The 11,566-nt window shown below is 40.7% G+C and overlaps 1 non-coding gene across 1 annotated transcript; it reads left to right on the top strand.

Annotated features, from left to right (window-relative positions):
* The first annotated feature begins 11,172 nt into the window (after positions 1 to 11,172).
* On the top strand, positions 11,173 to 11,254 carry trnas-aga (transfer RNA serine (anticodon AGA)). Its single transcript has one exon. It is a non-coding gene; the product is annotated as a tRNA-Ser (tRNA).
* Positions 11,255 to 11,566: the final 312 nt, after the last annotated feature.

Genomic DNA, 11,566 nt, shown 5'->3' with positions numbered 1-11,566 from the left:
TAGTAGCACCTTCCTGTCAGCTTAAACAGTCTGACATATCACATAAACAAATCTTTTCACCCATAGAACTGCCAATGATCAGATGACTTATCTTAAAACTCTGGAAACTCTTGTGAATGAAAGTCGATGCAGGTTCTGAGATTCTCAAACCACTCTGCCTGGCACAAATGATCAATCCATGGTCAAAGTCACTAAGATCACTTTTCTGTCCTATGCTGATGTTTTGTCTCAACAACTAATGAATCTCTTGACCGTTCCTGCATGCTTTTATGCATTAAGTGTCATCGACAGTATTGGATGATGAGATATCGGCACTAACAAGTGTAATGGGATGTACGGGTGTTCCTAATAAAGTGACCACTGAATGTATTATGCTCTGCTTGGGCTGTCCTGAACCATTTCTCTATCAGTGAGGTATTTTAGAAGTAGAGTTTCTGATAAGTTGGAAGCACAGCAACCAACCTCACGCAGCAATGTTATGACAATGTGTTTGATAATGACACTGATAGAAAGGAAAAGGACTGAACACCAGGGCGAACTTGCCCACCTTTTCCAAGGTACATGGAAATCACTCAAGAGGCTTTAACATCTCTGCCTGGATTCCCTCCGGACTGCATTGAAATAGCATCCTAGAATTTGAACTGTTCACTAGATTGGACCTCGAAACCACGCTATATCCTTAAGGAAAGAATCACACCACCTGGTCACACTTGACACTGTTAAGAACTCAGCATAGAAACAACTTTAGGGAAATGGAATACAATCAGCTCAGCAAAGGCAGCAGTAGAGGAGCTTGCAGCTCATACTGAATGGAAACTAAAACTTCGTACTCTCTGTGATTAAAGAAGAGAATCGTAATTTTAATATTATTCTATCCACAACTGAAGGGTGTTCTAAAGTAGTCTTCAAGGCTACCAGAGTCTGTACTTCTGCAGATAATCTATTACCTTCAGAGACAGGTATCTGATTGTAGAAGACAATGCGTTGGAACTGAATTCAGCACAGATATACGATAGCCTATTGTTGAACACATACAACTTAAACTAGAAAAATGCAGTATTGCATTTAAAACTGATCTGGTTTACTGTCCCAGCTATCCGAAGATAAGTCATTGTTGTCATATAGTAGTATGTCTGTATTCATTTTACCAGTATTCTCAGTTTTCTGAAATATTCTACCTCTCAATTTGTAGTTTCCAAAAGTGATAAGAGCAGAATTAGGCCATTTAGACCCAACGGGTCTGCCCCACCATTCCATCTTGTCTGATTTATTATCCCTCTCAACCCCATTTGCTTCCCTTGCTCTGGAACCTTTCACAAACATGTTAATGAATAATCTATCAAACTCTGCTTTAGATATCCCCAAGTACTTAGCCATCGCAGCCATCTGTGCCACCTTCTGGCTCAAGAAATTCCTCCTCATTCTTGTTTTAAAGGGACATACTTCTACTCCAAGGCTGTACCATCTGTTCCCAAACGCCCCCACCACAAATGACATCCTCTCTACTTCAACTCTGTCTAGGACTTTCAATATCCATAAGGTTTCAATGTCTTTCCTTTGTCTTTACCAGCGCTATCAAAAGTGAAATCTCTTCCACCAGATAATGGCCTTCCAAAAAACATTTGTCTTCCTGGTGTTCTCCTGCTGATTGTTAACACTGAGTTTTCCAAAGCCCGACCGGGCAGACGTATTGATGTCAGATTCATCACTAAAGAAGAGGGACATTCTACACAGGTAGGATTGTCTTACCTCCACTTCGTTAACATTGTTCAATGTTGAAATTGCCTGCAATCCCAACAATTGAACAGGTTCAGGAACTCATATTCAAATTCAATTTTCTTTACAGATATACAAACAAACGAAACAACATTCCTCTGGAACTCGGTGCAACCACAAAACATTGATCGCACAAAGCACATAATACTAAATATTGCCAAAAATAAGTGAATAAAATATAATTCACAATGCATGCAGTGTGCAGCACATAAAAAAAAACTAACAGTACAGAGCTCACTGTCTTGTGATAAGAGTTCGGGTGTGACAGGGCATTCATTGGTTTTGTACGTAATGGAAAAAGCTATTACCAGTCTAGCAGTCGTAGTCCTCAAGCTCCAGTGCCTCCTTCCCGATGATTATGGGTCAAAGAGATTGTGAGCTGTGTGGCCGGGATCCTCAATGATGCTTTGGGCTCTTAACTAAATCAAATGTGTCAGATCATTAATATTCCAAACAACATTTTATTCAAAATAAATCATCTATATTTTTGATATAATGAACATACTGAAATGCAATACAAAACATTATTTTTCCTAGTCAAATTGAGTTTATTCTTATTATCATAAATTCAGTGAGGTATGGGTTCAGAACAAAGGAATATTTGTATGCAGCAGCATCACAAGGATGAAGGGACAAACAAAACAGAATATAGATTATGCATTAGCTCCATATTAAATATGATATGCAAAAATGTCCATTTGCCATCTCAAGTATATATATTCAGAAGTTAATTGGCTGGAATCGGAATGAATGGGAGATTTGGTTGAATAGACAAAATAGATGAATGTTACCTGAGGCAGGCATGAACGGCAGTGCTGAAAACATTGACAATTACAATTTCCCATGAGAAGTTACTCACGGACAGTTATAGCAAATCGTGTAGGTCTTGCAATGAAAATGCTCCCATGATACTTCAGAGTTTGTTCATGAGAAGATACTTTGATTGATGCACAAGTTGAGTGGGAGGTGGATGGGGTGGAACATGCAGGCAAAAAATTCTGAGGAGCTGACTGGTCAAAATAAATATTGAGAACTGGCACTGAATACTTTCCATTGTTCAGTAGAGGATCGGGTTTACCAATGACGGGCTGGGCCATATTTACTACTTATATTTACATATTTACTACTGGGCCATGCTTTTCCGAACAATGGAATTGATGCTTCCATATCAGGCCAAGATGAAACCAGTCAATATACTATCTAACATATATCTGTAGAAATTTGTCAACGTTTCAGATAATATGTCAAATTTTGTCAAGCTTCCGAGAAAGCCTAGCGTTTTTGGTAAAATTCCAGATCTCCTCAAACTCCTATTGAAATATAGCCGCCGTCACACTTTCTTTACAGCTGTATCAATATGTTGGGTCCAGGTTAGGTCCTCGAACATACTGACACCCAGGAACTTAAAATAGCTCCCTCACTGCATTTCTGATCCCTCCATGAGGATTGGTGTGTGTCATTCACTCAACTATTTTATGTCACCTGTCCTCATACCTGAACTCTTTTTCAGTCCAACTGCACTCTGGAGAACATGCTGAGGAATTCTTCCATGGGCAACAAAGTCAATGGTCTAAGATAACTGAGCTGCAAATTGAATTCACTATTCTTTGTTTTTTGTCAATTCACAGGAATGTATGTGCGAATGTCCGAAATGGAGACTCCCACGTAGTTCTCCAGTACAAAGCAGGTGACTTTGTGGTTTATTAGAAGTAAATGTCTGTTAAGACCTATTAAGAACAGTGCATTCCAGTCATCCACCACTCTCTGAATAAAAAAAAAACTACCCCTCACATGCCCTTTGAACCCACGGCTCTCACTGTAAAAGCCTGCCCTTTGGTATTTGACATTTCAACCCCAGGAAATAGATACTCCCTCCCTAATCTATCTATGCCTCTTTTAATCTTATAAACCTTTATCCGATCCCCCCTCAGGATCTGGTGTTCCAGAGGAAACAACTCACCTTCCTTTCCAATTGTATCCAGTCTCAATTGTAAGCCAAGCTGACACTGAGGAAACACAGCTCCTGAAATATGACTTTTATTTCTGCAAGGAGTATGTGTGTGTGGCAAATATCAATCAGCATTTCCTGGTGCATGATTCAGAGAACACGAGTGATGATAAGAGGATGTTCACCATGACATTGGAGTAAACTTTAGATCTCTCCTTCTCCTGTGTAGTAAAGGAATTCAATTTTCTGCATCCTACTACAAGTTCTGAGTTATCATAATTCGAAAATGAGCAATGCCAGAAGTCCAAGTACAGCTGTTCTATTTATATTTTCTGCCCATTATAGTACTGGTGTTTTGGGCAGCAATAAAGGTCTTCCTCTCTGGCTGTGTCCAGGGCTTCCTTCATCATGTCAGTACCTTCCACTTAGTTTTCTCTACTGTCTAGTGTGCATTTCATGTGGAGACTCAGGAATAGAGTTACACTCAGATGTAGAATTATTCTTCATTGCTGTTTCCAGACCAGTTTTGATTTACCAGTCAGAATTGTTATTGCTGAAATGAAACCCTGAACGGGCAGGACCCATAGACATCTCTTCGCCTGGCCTCTACTTATTGACCTGTTAGGTAAGGCTGATACTACCAAGAGCGAAAGCAGAAGGCCCTGACTCCAGACAACATAGAACATCATGGTCCTCCAAACCTGATGAGAAGGTTGTGGTCTTCTTGCAGCCCTTTATTTATTACTATCCCTTATTTCAAGCATTGGCACAATTTAACATTCATCATAAACTACTTCCTCTTGTTCCAAAACTTTATGAATCAGGGTTTTTTTCATATTCAATATTAATCATTTGTTGTATTACATGTTTTAAGGCACTATGCTTTCAGTAACAAATGAATATTTCTGAACTTGTGTTGTAGATTGGGAGCTGCCGAATTGGAAATACCATTCCACAGAAGGATCCATCGGAATATATTCAATCAGCCAGAAATCTTCAATCAGACAGAGAGACCGACAGACATACTTTATTGATCCCGAAGGAAATTGGGTCTCGTTACATTCACCCTAAGCAGGAGTTGTGTAGAAATATAGCAATATTTAACAATAAATAATTAAATAATTCTAAGTAAATTATGCCAAGTAGAAATAATCAGTGATTCATAGTCACTTTATTTGTGACAACATTAATTCGTCATAAGCTAAGCACTGTCTCTGTTTTAGTCTATTCGTTTACTCTATTAAGAATTCATATTACATGACAAGACAAGGTAAAGGTACAGAAGTAGGCCATTCGGCCCATCGAGTCTGCTCTGGCACTTCACCATGAGCTAAACTATTCTCCCATCTAGATACAATTTCCGACTTTTTCCCCATATCCCTTGATATACTGACTAATTAGATACCTATCAATCTCCTCCTAAAGCACCCTCAATGATTGGGCCTCCACACTGTATGTGGCAACGAATACCATAATTCCACCACCGTCTGGCTAAAAACATGTTCCTTTTGGAATACTTTGATGGGAATACCAGTAGGATAAATAAAGGGGATGCAGTGTATTTTGTATATCTGGGCGTTAAGAAGGCCTTTGACGTGCCACACAGAAACCTGCTTATTTAATTAGGAGCCCATGGTATTACAAGAATGTTACTAACATGGTTAGAACATTGGCTGATTGGTAGAAGGCAGCGAGTGGGAATAAATGGATCCTTTTCTGGTTGGCTGCCAGTGGCTATTGGTGATCCGCAGGGTTCCTATGGGGCTACTTATTTTTATGCTGTATATAATGACTTAGACGATGGAATAGATGGCTTTCCTGCCAGGTTTGCAGATATTAGGAATATTGGTGGAGGGGCATGAAGTGTTGAGGAAACAGATATGATAGAAACATAGAAACACGGATCTACAGCACAATACAGGCCCTCCGGCCTACAAAGCTCTGCCGAACATGTCCTTACCTTAGAATTTTTGCATTATGCCAATGACCTTTTGCTTTATATTTCTAATGTTGAGACTTTATTACCTATCGTACGTTCTTTAGTCTCTTGGTTTAGTCAGTTTTCAGGATATAAACTCAGTTTTCATAAGAGAGATCTTTTTTCCATTGAATCAGTTGGTATCAATTAATACTAACCTTGCTTTTAAAATTATAAGAAATCAATTTACTTATTTGGATTGAACAATTACTAAGAACTATAAATAGTTATTTAAAGAAGATGTTGGCCTGGGACCCCAAGATCCCTCTGGTCCCCCTCACTACAAGAGTCTAGGCATTAACGCTACATTCTGCCATCATATTTGACCTACCAAAATGAACCAGCCCACACTTATCTGGGTTGAACTCCATCTACCATTTCTCAGCCCAGTTTTGCATCTTATCAATGTCCCACTGTTAACTCTGACAGCCCTCCACACTATCCATATCACCACAATTTATTGACCCATCCCTCCACTTCCTCATCTTGGTAATTTATAAAAATCACGAAGAATAGGAGTCCCAGATTAGATCCCTGAGGCACACCACTGGACTCTGGACTCCATGCAGAATATGACCCGTCTCCAAGCACATTTTGCCTTCTGGGGGTAAGTCAGTTCTGGATCCAGAAAGCAATGTCTCCTTGGATCCAATGTATCCTTATTTTCTCATGGGGTTGAGGAGGAGATTAAACAAAGGATCAGCCATGATTGAATGGCAGAGCTGATTCAATGGGCCAGATTGTCTCATTCTGCTCTTAAGTCATGTGGTCTTCTATAACGTACAAGTCTAAAATTAATCGTTTAAAATATTTTTGTGTTTAATGGGGACAAACTCAAGAGCACAGACATTAGGTATGGAGAATAAATGCTGCCAATATCAGTAGTAACCTCTTCCAGTCTTACAATAAAAGCTAATGAAGAACACGTTGTTTGTATGTTTCATTTATTGTTAATTATTATTACAAGTGTTGCACTATTTCACATTTCTTTAACGCACATTATACACTGTTGAACTTCTATTGGCTGAATCTTTCGGTAGTGACACTGAGTTTCTGACCTTGTGCTGTTGATCAGATTTAACCCGGATGCTCACCGTAACTTTCGGAGAAGATATTCCTGGTGTCACATGTAGGATCCATGGTGCAGCTGTCTGAAAAAAATGAACAGCACAAATGTCATTATTGCAATCGACATACGACAACATACACCATCTCCAATAAGTATGTGATCTTAACTCAGCTGGAGGAACTGCAAGAACGAGACCGCAGGATTTTCTGGGACTTGAAATCAGATGGTGTCATTCTCGTAAATGCTTATGATCTCAAATGACGCTTCTTAGCCCAGACAGTCATTGCTGGCTCAGAGCAATGTTCAAACATTTACTTTCAGTTCTCCTTGTTGTGAGAAAAAGGCATGGACCTGAAGTATTAATAGTTTTACTGCGGTTGCTGCCCAAATGCAGGTTGAACTCTCATTACCGCAAATAAATGGCTACTCAAGAGAGAGAGTGGGCCAGCAAAGCCGCCCACAGAGATCACCAAGAAAGCACACCGGTGTGTCCACCTCCTGAGGAGACTGAAGCCAGTGAGACTTCCCCTGCCACTATTCTAACATAGTTTTTATTTTACATTAGCACTAAACACTCTTATTTTAGATCTCTTATTTTACAGGAGATCTAACCACTTGGTAAACCGTCGGGTACGAGAATGGCAAGGCATCCGACGGCCAGACCCTACAGAGGATAGAGATTCTAAAATTGAGACCCAGTGATCTGCGGTCCACTCAGAACTGTCCGAATTCTGACCTTCATTCGATCATATGGACGGATTGGGATGTGAACGAGACTCGGGATTGGTAAAATAAATCCCGGAGTGTTGGTGTATTCTCCGCTGCACCTCAGACTGCCGTCGCTGCTCGTTACGCCGAAGTCTGACTAAAGTAACAGACATAAAGTGGAGGAGAATTTCAGCGGGCCAGGCGGCATCCCCGCCCGAAACATCGACTGTTTACTCCTCCCCATAGATGCTGTCCAACATGGTGATTTGCTCCGCATTCTGTGTTCTGGATTTGCAGCATCTGCAGAATCTCCCCTGTTTATAACCTAAATAACAGCCGCAAACAAAGAGAAGGAAGGCAAGGAGACACAGAGGGAGATAACCAGTGTGTCTGACTGCAGGGCCGTAGGAATAGGGTCAGAATGATAATGAAAATCACATCCGTTGCTGAAATGTCGGGAACGAGATATCCGGCTGGGTCGGAGAACAGAGACGGGATAATAACCGGATGGGTTAGAAAGTGACGAACAGGGAAAGGAGGCCGGGGAGGAAGGTAAAAGCGTAAGAGAGACCCGAGGGAAATTAGACAGGCAAAATATTCCAACAAACAAAACAATAGATAATCGGGGGAAAGCGGCAAAATTAACTAATAAAAAGACAGGAGAAGAACAGGGATATTTACCTATCAGCAGAATGGAGCGGCGGGAATGTGCTGGGCCCGTTATCCAGAGGCCAGCAGATCCAAACCATCGTCTGCTATCCTTCAGCAGAATATTTTACCGCAAATCGCCTTCACGTCACCTGTGTACACAACACACATTTCACTAAAAAATTAAAAACTTGTGCTTCCAATTTAAGTTTCCGTCCACTCACTCTATCTCTTTCTGAATTGCTGAGAATTTCGCGGGCAAAACGACAATTCTTGTCGTGCTCAGCGATTGCCCAACACATTTTGTTCTCCGCTCCATAAAGCTGTGTCTGGTATTGAACTGATTAAACAGAGAATACTGGAAACACTCATCACCTCAAGAAACATTTGTGAGTGATGAGACGGGATTAACCTTTCTGAGCGTGACACTCAATTAGAAATGGTGAGAGAAGATTGCTTTCAGTGTCAAAGAAGGTGAGAAGTGCGTGTGAAGTGAAAAGGGGGACATCTCTGATTGGGCGAGACCAATACACGATGGCTGTAAGACATTTGAAAAGAGAAACATTGGGCTAAAATGGCAGGCGAACGACGGGCAGAAACGTTAATTTCACAGAGAAAGAACTAAAGTGGCTGAGTGATTCCAGGCCGAGACGTTTGTGAGACAGGTGCTGAAAAACAGGTACAACACACGGCGATCACCAGGAATCGAACCCGGGTGAGCTGATTGAAAGGCAGCGATACTCATCCCTATACCACTATCGCTCCATGCTGCAGGAGTTTCGAGTAGTGAAGCGTCTCCCGTGCTCCATGTGATTCCACAGACCCCGAGCTGCTCTCTGTCGGATCAGTCCTCACTCTGCAGCAGGTTTTATTGCGGCCAGTTGACATCGCCACCCTCAAACAGAGGGAGTTATACAACAGCCAATTTATCAATCACCCCGATGAGCTATTATCTTCAAACTTTCTGCACAATCACTCAAAGAATTGACCTGCTTGTGCATGCAACAAAAGCTGTATAATTCATCTCCATCGACCTCAGGCCACGAACTTATCAATCACCCCTGCTTTGGACACTTTCTGGAAGTCCAAGATCGGGATTTTCCACGACACTGGACTAAGTGTGTAAATGTAGGAGAGGACTATGTTGATAAATAATTGTGTTAGATTTGCTAAAACTGACTCCTTCTAATTTAGGGCACGAACCTATCAATCACTCCTCGTAGTTCTGAGTTCAGTTTAGGAATAAATAAAATAATAACCAACAACCACTTTGCTGGGATTACACTGCGATTCTCTCCATAGTTGGTAGAAGATTGAGGAGCAGATCTGCTGGCAAATCACACGGAAATGTCATGTGGATAGGGTTACAACGATCGGACATTTCACCTTCTTCAAAATTAACCAGATCATTTTTTCTGTGCAAGATCAGAAATGGAATTTCTGAAGTGCATCCGGAGGAGTATTTTTGTTCCAGGCCATCGATAGTCCTACTAGTGCTGACAATGGAACTAGGTTAGAAATTCAGTCTGTAACTTGTAAATAATCAAAACTCGCACTTTACTGTCTCTGCATAAACGGCAACGTAAATATGTCAGCACCGGGCCAACAACTTAGAACAAGAATTCTGCTGCTCCCTCTGCACCAATACTCACTCAGACTACTTTTCCCAACTATATCACCAAATTAAGGCAGCTCAGTTGGCCACGTTATCGATCCTTTCTTCTCCCAGTCAGTGAATTGGGGGATCTTCCTTCCGATAGTGGGTTTCAGGAAAGAGTTATCACTGCTAGCACATTCGAAGTTTCCACTTCTATATTCATATTTTCTAATTCAATTGTCCCATTCCAGCGTTATTGACCGTAGGTCATCTGATTGGCTTGAATTCTCCCTTTTGTTAGATCTGCTCGAGGCCATCATCCATTTATTTTCCTCTTCCCAGTAAGCGTCAATTGGTAATTTATGGCTCTTTGTTCCCTTTCGAAACCAGTTTAAATAATTCAGACAGGTATTAACCCCAACATTCACACATTTGCATGTTATATTATATCAAAAACACCTCACAAATAACTTTGAATTTGGAAAATATCTCTTAAACCACAGATTACCTGAAACAACTTTGTGTTTGCTTTAAAACACAGAAATTTTCCTCTCACAAAATGAAAGATGTAAAGTGGTTCCGTAAAATGACATCTTGATTTCGAAGCACATGGCTGGTACAAATAGACGTGATCTGTCTGCTTCCTCTGTCCTTGAGCCATTCGAGTTCAATGTTATCTTACATATTTTAAATCCTCCGTGGCCAACATCTCCTCTTTTTCGATCCACGGAAAATCCTGTGGATCACATTACTGTTAATATGTCTCAGTGAATATGGCACAGAAGGAACAGCAGCATTCATGACGAAATCAGAAAGTACAGATAAGGATATAAAAATATTGTCCGAATAAAAACATGAAGAAACATGATAAGTGTACCCTACTTCGTACCATTCTGTACATCGGTAATTTAACGGGAATTAGTATAATTGGTATATGGTGTTTAGGAAAAATGGTACATGGATCTTAGAAAAATAGAGGCCTCTGCGTAATCCAAGGTAACTTCTAAAGTAAGTCCATGTTCAGCACAACATGCTGAACTTTATTGTGCTGTAGATTGTCTATGTTTCTATATTGAAACGCAATATAACTGTATGAAATCAAACAAAATCAGCAATAATAAATGTGAAAAGGCATGGTGCTCACAAACACTGAAGTTATTAAAGTTGCCCTAAAACACACACTGGGGAAAATACCATTGGTAATTACTAGAACAAAGAGCAAAGCAATGACAACATATAAAGTAATACACATCAAAGGATGTAAATTAACATTTAAACCCCAGTTCCAAACTTTATTCCAAAAACGATGGATTCTGCAAAACATCACTGGCTAAACCGATGTGATATCTAATAGTCTTTGATGACACATCCTACTGTTTAATTTGGTAAATAACTCTATCTGACTCTACCGTAATATGAATTATAGGTGGAAGAACACTAGAACACTTGTAGTCGTGGCCGAGTGGTTAAGGCGATGGACTAGAAATCCATTGGGGTTTCCCCGCGCAGGTTCGAATCCTGCCGACTGCGTGTTTACATCGGTTTTGATTCCCTGATCCCTCCCACGGATACAGATTGTAAAATGAAACAGTGATCACTGTTCGCCGCCTGCAAAACCAGCAAGATCCCCTGTGGTCCGCATTTATTCGGGTGGCCTCTACTATGCAATCGGTCAGCGGCTGTTCGGCTGTTATCCGAACTGTTGGTGGTTCCAACCTATCCAGGGGCGCTGTTGATCCAGTGGCCTTTGCTGTCCGTTTTGTGTGCTCCGTGCAGTCCCTAATATATTCATTAAAAAATACATACATCCTCATACAGAAAACAGAACACTACCACGACCTG

The sequence above is a fragment of the Hemitrygon akajei genome, chromosome 28, assembly GCF_048418815.1.
Source record: "Hemitrygon akajei chromosome 28, sHemAka1.3, whole genome shotgun sequence".
NCBI classification, from domain to species: Eukaryota; Metazoa; Chordata; class Chondrichthyes; order Myliobatiformes; family Dasyatidae; genus Hemitrygon; species Hemitrygon akajei.
Note: the sequence above shows the minus strand (reverse complement) of the source record. Positions and strands in the feature narration are given on the sequence as shown.